This window comes from Sciurus carolinensis, chromosome X (genome assembly GCF_902686445.1).
Source record: "Sciurus carolinensis chromosome X, mSciCar1.2, whole genome shotgun sequence".
NCBI lineage: Eukaryota > Metazoa > Chordata > Mammalia > Rodentia > Sciuridae > Sciurus > Sciurus carolinensis.
The window spans coordinates 3,340,785-3,352,813 of record NC_062232.1 but is presented as its reverse complement, the minus strand read 5'-3'; positions in this window follow the sequence as shown (position 1 = coordinate 3,352,813).

Genomic DNA, 12,029 nt, shown 5'->3' with positions numbered 1-12,029 from the left:
GAAACCACGACCCCAAAGCGACCTTTCCTCTTTCTAAGTTGATCATCTCAGGTATTTGTTATAGTCACCCAACACCGACTGACCCCAAAGCGACCTTTCCTCTTTTTAAGTTGATCATCTCAGGTATTTGTTATAGTCACGCAACACCAACTGACCCCAAAGCGACCTTTTCTCTTTCTAAGTTGATCATCTGAGGTATTTGTTATAGTCACGCAACACCGACTGACCCCAAAGCGACCTTTTCTCTTTCTAAGTTGATCATCTCAGGTATTTGTTATAGTCACGCAACACCGACTGACCCCAAAGCGACCTTTCCTCTTTCTAAGTTGATCATCTTGATTATTTGTTATAGTCACCCAACACCGACTGACCCCAAAGCAACCTTTTCTAAGTTGATCATCTCAGGTATTTGTTATAGTCACGCAACACCGACTGACCCCAAAGTGACCTTTTCTCTTTCTAAGTTGATCATCTGAGGTATTTGTTATACTCACCCAACACCAACTGACCCCAAAGCGACCTTTTCTCTTTCTAAGTTGATCATCTCAGGTATTTGTTAGAGTTCATGCAACACCGACTGACCCCAAAGCGACCTTTTCTCTTTCTAAGTTGATCATCTCAGGTATTTGTTATAGTCACGCAACACCGACTGACCCCAAAGCGACCTTTCCTCTTTCTAAGTTGATCATCTCAGGTATTTGTTAGAGTTCATGCAACACCGACTGACCCCAAAGTGACCTTTTCTCTTTCTAAGTTGATCATCTGAGGTATTTGTTATAGTCACGCAACACCGACTGACCCCAAAGCGACCTTTCCTCTTTCTAAGTTGATCATCTTGATTATTTGTTATAGTCACCCAACACCGACTGACCCCAAAGCGACCTTTTCTAAGTTGATCATCTCAGGTATTTGTTATAGTCACGCAACACCGACTGACCCCAAAGTGACCTTTTCTCTTTCTAAGTTGATCATCTGAGGTATTTGTTATACTCACCCAACACCAACTGACCCCAAAGCGACCTTTTCTCTTTCTAAGTTGATCATCTCAGGTATTTGTTAGAGTTCATGCAACACCGACTGACCCCAAAGCGACCTTTTCTCTTTCTAAGTTGATCATCTCAGGTATTTGTTATAGTCACGCAACACCGACTGACCCCAAAGCGACCTTTTCTCTTTCTAAGTTGATCATCTCAGGTATTTGTTATAGTCACCCAACACCGACTGACCCCAAAGCGACCTTTTCTAAGTTGATCATCTCAGGTATTTGTTATAGTCACGCAACACCAACTGACCCCAAAGCGACCTTTTCTCTTTCTAAGTTGATCATCTGAGGTATTTGTTATAGTCACGCAACACTCACTGACCCCAAAGCGACCTTTCCTCTTTCTAAGTTGATCATCTTGATTATTTGTTATAGTCACCCAACACCGACTGACCCCAAAGCGACCTTTTCTCTTTCTAAGTTGATCATCTCAGGTATTTGTTATAGTCACGCAACACTCACTGACCCCAAAGCGACCTTTCCTCTTTCTAAGTTGATCATCTTGATTATTTGTTATAGTCACCCAACACCGACTGACCCCAAAGCGACCTTTTCTCTTTCTAAGTTGATCATCTGAGGTATTTGTTATACTCACGCAACACCGACTGACCCCAAAGCGACCTTTTCTCTTTCTAAGTTGATCATCTCAGGTATTTGTTATAGTCACCCAACACCAGACTGACCCCAAAGCGACCTTTTCTAAGTTGATCATCTCAGGTATTTGTTATAGTCACGCAACACCGACTGACCCCAAAGCGACCTTTCCTCTTTCTAAGTTGATCATCTCAGGTATTTGTTATAGTCACGCAACACCGACTGACCCCAAAGTGACCTTTTCTCTTTCTAAGTTGATCATCTGAGGTATTTGTTATAGTCACGCAACACCGACTGACACAGACAGGGTAGTGGGTGAAATGATCTTACGGGTACTAGAAACCTCCCGATCTGGAAACAACAGAGAACAAATGTGGAGTGTTTCCAGTGAAACCAACTGGGTCTTGTTAGTGACGTTAATTGAATGGCCACTTGGAAGCAGACTGATGAGTCTCAACACTGGTTATAATTAGTCCAGTTAAGTGTAAAGTCCTCGAAGTATTTTTCTAGCTTGTCCCTATTGACCTCTACCAAATCCTAACAAATGTGTCCTACCAGGAACAGGGATGGTAATGGGGGAGGACAAGATGCCCAGTTCCAGCTGAATTTCAGCTAGACCAGGAAAAGAAAAAAAAAATGCCTAACAGGGTCATGACTCACCTTCCACGTGAACACCTTCACCAAATTGTATATTCCTGCTTTTCCTGTGAAATTCAAGTTTAACTGCGAGACTTGTATTTTAGTTGCTAAATACAGTCATCTGGTCAACTTGTCACTTGCTAATTGTGTGGAGATCAGTCAGATGCTGTTTCTCCCACTCATTTTTTTTTTTCCTGAAAAATTTTCCTGTGATAAAGTCTCAGTCCTAACACTGCTTAAATTCTGGGAGAGGCATTTAAAAAAAATTTTTTTTGACACCTTAAACCTTATCCAGGGCGCTTCCTGTGCAAGTCACGTAAACCGATTTAAACACATTGAACTTAAAGCAAAAAGGAGAAGGAGTTTGCGGAGGGACTCCTGGTTCTGAAGAGGTGGCCAGGACCTGGGTATCTGGGTCTTGACGAGAGAGGAGCCCCAGGTCTCTCAGGCTCTGTGATGGGCTCCTGCTTGGAAACGGGGTCCGGGCAGATGGAATTGGGTGAAGGACCAGGAAGACGTCATGCAAGTTTCGATGCTGCTAGAGCCTCCCGGAGGAGCTTTATAAAATTCTAAGAGATCAGAAAAGATATGGCCATGTCCTCACCCCCCAGAATCTGTGAACAAGACCATATTGGGAAATAGGGTCATCTCATGATGGACGACAGCCCAGCACCAGGGGATGAGCCATCGGGAACGGTTTGGTCTTACATGCCATCTCGAATGTCCTCAGAAGTCGGATTCCCAAGGACTGGCCACTTGGAGTCCGACCTGGCCGAGAGATGCCCCCCTGGACAAGTCGACATGACCACCAGGTGAAGCCCCATCCTGAGGAACCAGCCTCTCCCCATTTCATCCTGAAGCCTCATCACCAGGTGCCTCGGAGTCTGCTCCAAACTGTCCTCGGGGAGAACGCGCCTCAGTCTGAGAGAGAACCTGCAAACAATGGCGATTCCGTGCCTCCTGAGGACCCTGGCTGGTGCATCCAAAATCCAGAGAACCCGATAGAACTTACTGCACTCTTGCAGGGAGAGAAGGAGAAAAGGAGAAGTTTCCAGGGGCTTCCACATAATCCTGGTTATTCTGGAAAGATCTCATCCCGCAATGCTTCATAAGACATCCATGCAAACTCAGGGCAAACTCCAGGGGTCCATGCCTGTGTGTCCACTGCTCTGTCTCCACGTGTATCCGCGTCCTAGGCAGAAGGCCATCTGCAGCCACGTCCCGCTCAGCTGTGTATCCATCTGTGTTTGGTGGTGCTGGAGATGGGACTCAGGGTCTCGTCCCTGCCGGGCAAGCGCTGGACCGCGGATCTCCATCCCCAGCTCCACCTCTCTCCCCGATGAAGAAGAGCAAAGTCCAATAATGTCTCTTCAAAGAGAAGACATCAAAGCACCCCTCGATTTTGAAAAAAAAAAAATGAAAGAGAGCCATCGGCCCCATATTTTTGATAAAATTCATTTCACTTAAACTACATTGAAAAGTCGGAGTTCTTCTGACCAGAGAGGTACTCTTCCTACCAGCTGAGTGGATGTCGCTCATTAAGAAGAGAGAGATTGAAGACCTAAGGCACGTCTATTTCAGCTGAGCTTATTTTTCCATTCCCTTCAATGAAATCCTTTCTTTTTAAAATATTGATTTCCTAAAATCTAATGCAAGAGAATAGGATGAGAGGAAATTATAGATTTCCCCGTAGATCTTCATAGGCGGGTGTGGAGCTATTATTTCCATCTCTGTCTCTATCTCTACAGGATCCAGAGGGATTTATGTTACCAGCATTGTTGGTGCAGAGAGGGATCCATATACAGAGTACCCGGAGAAATAGCAATCAATGTCAATCTCTATTGAACCATCTACCCATAAATTGATTTCTATATACTTCATCTGTCCATTCAACCATCCATTCACTCATTCCTATACCTAGCCACCTACCTACCCATGACTCTTTCTATGATCTATCATTTATCTATGTAATAATCTATCTGTCCATTTCTATATCTATCAATCACTCACCTATCAATTTCTATGTATCTCATCTGTCCATCCACCCATCCATCTTCGTATCTATCCATTCGTCCGCCATGTCTATAATGTTCCCATCCATCTATTCTATCTAATTGTGTATCGATCTGTGACATATCTTTGTGTCTATCATGCATCTATTCATATCCAATTTTATAGCATCCAATCAGCTACTTACCAATCAATCTGTGTAGAAAAGGCTCCAAACAACTTAGGGAAGGTGCACGTATTTTATGATCATAAAGTACGCTCTTATTGTTTCTGAAAAGGAGATAGGCATTTGCAAAGATTTTCCTTAAACCATCATTGTCAGCAAAAAAAAAAATCACTGCTAACGTCATTGTGCAATGACATTTGAAAACCCAACTCTACATTTTTTTGGGCCCCTGTATTTGGGATTCAATCTCCTTGGTCTTCTTACAAAAGCAAGAGTTACTGGGTTTCTCTTCGTCCACAACTGCGGTGAGATTGTGGAGTGTGAATACTTTTTTTAAGAACCAGGGCCATTTAAAAGTCATTTAGGCTAATCATGCCCAGCGATGAAATAATAACCCAGGATAGAATTTAGAATAATCAAATGGAAAGTCAGTGCAGGGTCGATCTCTGCACGGTGTATGCGTGCTCCATAATTCATGGTGTTTTATGGGTTTAAACTCACCCAAGTCAGAGGGACAAGGACTTCCAGAAACGAGGATGGGGTTCCTGCTCATGAGGATACCATATCTCAGACGCCAAAGGGGAATCAGGGTATTCCACAACCTTCCCTTTGGAAAATACAAATTTTAACCTATTTCCTTAAGGCTTTCTACATCTTTATAAAGTACTCTACTACACAAAACGGATGGGAATGGGTAAGACCGTCTCTCTGCCTCTTCCACCGGTGAATCTCTGTAACTATTTGCGTGTACAGAAAGTACATACGTTCAAATAGTTTGAGGAAACCCCATTTAAGTGATTGACATTAATTTGAAATTCACCATAATTCAGCCTCGACTGGTTTGGAGTTTACTTTGGATCATTGAAAAGGAAAAGGTTTATTTAGCAACTTTGGGGTATAAAATAAGATAGAAATGGAATTTGCTCAACCTTAAGAGAGCAAATACTTCTAGACTCCCGTTTATTTCTCTTATTCAATCCATGTTATTAATTATCTTATATCTTAATCTAGCTCTTGAAGCCAACGGGGGAGCAACGCCATTTTAAAGATTCTCTAAGAGATTCGGTATGTTACATGCCCTGGTTATATCTGCTCTATGTCTATAGAGAGGCAAGATAGGCCAATGGATCAATACGATGCAGACATCATAATTTAGAGGATTTATTTCTTTTCCTATTCCTTCTCAAATTCACTAAACTCTGTGCTCAGAATGTCAGGTCTCACGTAAATACGAATACGAAGATATTCGTCAGCAGCACGTAGCAGAGATTGTTCTTTTCTACTGGAAAAAGAAAGCAAGGAATCCCATAAATAAAGTAAGAGATGAATAAACAGAAAATGGAACAGCCGTTCTGATAAGAGACATCGAGAGAAGAGGTTTCAGAATTAGCTACTTGAGGGCCAAGCCCCGGTGGGATTTTTCCCATGCTGGCGTTCTGCAGAAATTCTGGGATAGGTTTTCAGAGCCAGGCTTTTTGAATAAATGAATGAAAAAAAATGATGAGTAAACTATTTAAAAACACCCTACCACACGCTTGCGACCCTCTCCGCTCTGTGTTCACAGGGTCGACCCTTCTCTACTCTCTTTGGCTTTGCAATTCTTTCTTTGAAATCTGTACCATACTTTTCTCTATCAGAGATCTTTTACGACTGGAGAATTCCACTACTTCTGATGGTCAATCAGATGGATCGGTGCCCACCGTGCTTCTCCAAAGACTGGCTACTCTTTTGAAACTAAAACTTGCTGCCTCCAACGCCCCCACTGTAAGTTCCATATCCGTGAGGCCGGCTCTCAGGTCTGCAGATCCTAAGTTTAACTTGGATCCATGACAAATCTCACTGTTCCAAAGGTCCAACCAAAGGCAGGGCGCCCTTTGCATTTCTATGACCCCCTAGAACCTCAAGGTCACAAGTCCATTCTTGGATCAATACAAGTTTCCTTTGGTCATCGTATTATCATTGTTCTTAAACTTCCTATTTTGCAATACCAAGACAATCTCTCAGACTCTGCTTGGGTAGCATCCCATGTTCAAGCAGCTCCTATGATTTCAACCATTGTCACGACTAGGCAACCCACCATCAAAAGACCTAATTTTCATGATTAATGCTTTAATTTTTTAATGCTTTAATTTTTAGATGCTGTAAAAGTTCACAAACTGTTCTTTCTTCTTCCAGAATATTCCTGCTGTAAACCATTCTTTCAACCATCTCAGAGTAGACTTTCTTATTAGAGGCCACCTCTGTGAGTCTCCTGCTCCAAGCCCGAGAACAAATCCAGTTCACGGATGCTCATCACTCTGCCTAGTTCACCGTGAACTATGTCTCATTCTTCTCTTCCATGATTCTATGATCCTACCATCCGCTCACCACCAACAGTGTTTCCAGAGTCTGATGGGGAGACTAAATACACCACCAGCACTTGGCAATGCAGTTCGAAAAATTTAAGTTTGTAGAAATAACTCAAGCCCTGCTAAATCTGCATGTGGATGTTGGGTTCCAGGTTATGGATTTCTGGGAACCAGCTTCCTTGGTCTTCCTTGGGTATCTTGAACATTCAAAGCCTCTGCCCACACAACTTCAATTTCTGTTTCCTAGGCTCCATTCACTTGGAAAACTTTTCCATCACTACGCTCCAATTCCCCATGAAAACCTTGTCTCTCCTGGCAGAATCTTCTTATCATCCCAATGGGAAGTGTGTCGTACCATTTGCATAATTCCAAGATGCTTTCTATTGCACATGGAGCTGGGTTTTAATAAAGTGAATCTCATTGATCCCCTTTGTGATTTGAAGCAACCCTATATTATTCATTCTTATATTTCTACTAATTGCTAGCAATTAAAAACAGCATGAGTCATAGGTTCTACTAATGAGTCATAGGTTCTCAATCATATTTTTTCCATCTTAACCACCAATAGATACCCTATGAATTGGTGTTGCCTAACAGTAGATCTGACTTCACCAATGTGTTGCTTTCTGTTACTATCACACATACCCTGAGATAATCACCTTATAAAGAGAAAAGATTTATTTCGCCTCACAGATTGGGAAGTTTCCATCCACAGTCAGTTGGCCCTGGTGCTTTGGGGCCTCTAGTGAGGCTGCATAGCCTGGCAAGAGTGTGTGGCAGAGGAAAGAGATTGCCTCGTGGCACCTGGGAGGCAGAAGGGGACAGAAGAAGAGACTGGGTTCCCACAGTACTCCTCTAGGGCACACAGTTCCACAGACTTAACACCCTCTTAGGACACCTTAGACACCGTGTCCTAAAGATCCCACCACCTCCTAGGAGCAACACAGCCTGGTGAGCAAGCCAATAATGCATGATCCTGGGGCATTTTCTAGATCCCAACATGGTAGCTAATGTTGCATTTAGGATCGAGCAAACCAGTGCTGCGGGAAGAGGGGTATAATGGCAGAATGGGGCTCCTGTTCATCAGCTGGTGTCACTGTGACCCAAATACCTGACGGGAACGACTTAGAGGAGGGGAAGGCTGATTTAGGCTCACGGATCCAGAGATTTCAGTCCACGGTTGGCTGACTCCAAGGCGGAAACATCATGGCGGAAGGGTGTGGCGGAGGAAAGCTGCTCAGGTTTGGAAGCAGAGAAGGAGGAAGGACTGGAGAAAAAGCGTCCTTCCAGGGCAAACCCACCAATGACCTACCTCCTCCAGCCCCCTGGTCCCAGGTAGCAGGGGTCCATCCAGCCAGCCATGGATCAAAACCCTGATGAGGTCAGAGCCCCATGATCAGTCACCTCCTCCACCAACTCCTCCACCAACTCCTCCTCCTCCACCAACTCCTCCACCAACACCTCCTCCTCCTCCATCTCTTCCACCAACACCTCCTCCTCCACCAACTCTTCCACCAACACCTCCTCCTCCACCAACTCCTCCACCAACACCTCCTCCTCCTCCATCTCTTCCACCAACACCTCCTCCTCCACCAACTCCTCCACCAACACCTCCTCCTCCACCAACTCCTCCACCAACACCTCCTCCTCCACCAACTCCTCCACCAACACCTCCTCCTCCTCCATCTCTTCCACCAACACCTCCTCCTCCACCAACTCCTCCACCAACACCTCCTCCTCCACCAACTCCTCCACCAACACCTCCTCCTCCACCAACTCCTCCACCAACACCTCCTCCTCCTCCATCTCTTCCACCAACACCTCCTCCTCCTCCATCTCTTCCACCAACACCTCCTCCACCAACTCTTCCACCAACACCTCCTCCTCCACCAACTCCTCCACCAACACCTCCTCCTCCTCCATCTCTTCCACCAACACCAACACCTCCTCCTCTACCAACTCCTCCACCAACACCTCCTCCTCCTCCTCCTCCTCCATTTCTTCCTCCTCCTCCTCCATCTCTTCCTCCTCCTCCTCCTCTACCTCTTTCACCTCTTCCTTCACCTCATCTACCTCCTCCTGTTCCTCCTTCCCCTCCTTCTCTTCTTCTTCTTTCTCTTCCTCCTCCTCCTCCTCTTCTTCCTCCTCCACCTCCTCCTTCTTCCTCCTCCACCTCCTCCTCCTTCTTCCTCCTGCTCCTCCTCTTCTTCCTCCTCCTCCTCCTCCTTCTTCTTCTTCCTCTCTCTCTCTCTGGTTCAGAAATTCATTTCTCTAGGGCACCCATACTTTCCTAGTCTCAGGAATATTTTTTCTGTTCTCATCCCTGCCTCCCTCCAACTCACTCTCCATATCACCATCAAAGCAACTGCCCTAAAATATAAATCTGATTTCTCCTCCTTTTTCCACCTACATAAAATATGTTATTAGCTCCTCAACTGCTTACTGACTGGGAAAATCCGACCTTTCCAGCAAGCCATTCCACGCTCACCATGATTACACATCTGTGGATCCCTCTTCACGTCTCCCTGGCCCAAATTCACAGGTTTCCAAATGCCCACCTAGACCGTGCTGTTGACCTGTCTCGGGTGGAACAACGTCTACCCACCACCCCTTTCCTGCTGAGGGCAGTTTTCCTCTGAAAATTCCCTTTAACTATTTCTACCTTTACAGGCACCAATGAACCCATATATCATCGACCTTCTGAACTTCTTGCAATCCTAATATCTCCTCATGGTTCTGAGTCCATGATCCACGGGACTCCATGCTTTCTTAAAACCAAAAGCTTATGCAACCTACTGTCACTGTTTAGATGTGAAACGCAACCCCAAAATCTCCCGTGTGAGACCACGCAAGAAAGTTCAGAGGTGAAAAGTTCAGGTTATGAGAGCCTCAACCTAATGAGTGGATTCATCCACTTGATGGGGGATTAACTGGGTGGTGACTGTAGGCAGGTGGGGTGTGACTGGAGGAGCTGGGTCCCTGGGGACATGCCTTGGGGACTATATCCTGTTCCTGGCTCCTTGGGGACTATATCCTGTCCCTGGGGTTTATATCTGGTCCCTGGTGAGCAGAGCTCTCTCTCTGCTTCCTGGTGCCACGTCCTGAGCTGCTCTCCTCCTCCAGGCCCTTCCGCCATTTTGTTCTGCCTCACCTTGGGCCAGAGCCATGGAGTCAGCCCACCATGGACTGAACCTCTGAAATCCTTAAGCCCCAGATAAACCAGGTGGTAACTCGAGGCAGGTGGGTTTGGCTGGAGGAGGTGGGTCACTGGGGACATCCTGTGGGGACTATATCTTGTCCCTGGCTCCTTGGGGACTATATCCTGTCCCTGGCTCCTTGGGGACTATATCCTGTCCCTGGCTCCATGGGGTTCATATCTGGTCCCTGGTGGGCAGAGCTCTGCTTCCTGGTGCCACATCCAGTCCTGAGCTGCTGTCCTCCTCCAGGCCCTTCTGCCAAGAAGTTCTGTGTGGGAAACTGAAGTTTTCTTTGTTTCTTTTTCTTTTCCTCTTGATACACGGATTGAACCCACGTGCACTTAACCACTGAGCCGCGTGCCCAGCCCTTTATGTTTTATTTAGAGACAGGGCCTGGCTCAGTTGCTGAGGCTGCCTTTGAACTTGCCATCCTCCTGCCTCAGCCTCCATTGGGGTTACAGACACAATGCACCATCCCAAGCTAAACGGAGGTTTTGAGAAGAAACTGAACTCCCTGTTTCTGCTGGCATGCGGGGGTCCCTGCCACCCAGAAGTGTTGGGGTGGGGGGCGCCATGCTGTTGCTCACCGTCCGTTTCTTCTTTCTGGGTTCTTGTCTGGTGAATCCTCAGGATGAACACCAGACCAGAGTGTGTGGGTGTAAGAGGAAGATTATGGAAGAAAGAAATAGGAGCAAAACTCTGGAGTTACGCAAGGCAATTTCCCAGAGCAGAATTTCCCCATCCGCAGGCGCGAGGTGAGGGGTTCATTCAGTCCTGGGCTCTGTGCTGTGGGTCCAGGTGTATGCTAATTAGGGTTCCACAGGGCACTATCGCTATTGGTCAGACCTCTTGTCGCTCTGGGTCAGGAAGCGGGAGAAGGAGGTCCTTGCATGGTCTGGGTTGGGGTGCAGGTTCCCGGTTGCCGCGCTTCTGCAGACCAGAACCCCGGCGGCTGGGAGCTGTGTCATTAAGCTGGAGGAACTGAATCAGCCATCTATGGCTCCAGACCTCGGAAACCGTGAGTCCCCCCAAATAAACTTTTCCTTCTCGAATTGTTCCTATCAGGTGTTTGGATCACAGCAGAGGAAAAGCTGCCTAAAACGCCCAGCCACTTAGGAGGCTGAGGCAGGAGGATCACGAGTTGGAGGCCAGCCTCAGCAATGTAGCAAGGCCTTAAGCAATGTATCCAGATCCTGTCTCAAAATAATAAATACAAAAGAGCTCCTGGGGATGTGGCTCAGTGGGCAAGCACCCCTGGAATCAATCCTGGTAACCAGAAAGCAAAACCAAATTAAAAAAAAAAAAAAAAAAAACAGGTTAGGTCACAGATATATTTTCAGTTCTCAGGACTGTGCTGGAGTTCTCAAAGTCCTGGATGAATGTATAAGTCAGTCAGTAAATTAATATATTCTTGCAGAGTTGGTGACTTTCTGACCTATTATAACTGGTCCTGCTTGAGATGACGTTCTGCTACTGACCTCCAGGGTTTAGAGATCGCTGTCTGTGTGTGTGTATCTGTCTTGGTATCTTTGTATATCATGGCTTTGCAGGAAAAGCTGCATCCATTTCATAATAATTAATTTATAATGAATTTATTTATGAACCTGATCCTATCCTGTTACCGTATCTTTATGATCTCTCCAATAACAGAAGAAATATGACCTTAAATATAGAATAGAAATGCAATATGTAGACTACATATGTATTCAGATAGGCGTATATATTTGTAATTTATGAATATTTATAATTATAAATATTTATAAATACATATTAATCAATAGATATTTTTATAAATCTATATTTATAAATTTATATTATATTTATATAAATTTGTATTTATATGAATTTGTATATATTTATAAATATATACGAATAAATATAAATATATATAAAATATCTATTAATATATATAAATATATATTTATAAATATATATTTATATATAAATTTATATACATTTATAAATATATAAATTTATATACACTTATAAATATTCACCTACATGTATTTGTTTTTCTATGATTGGAGAGCTAT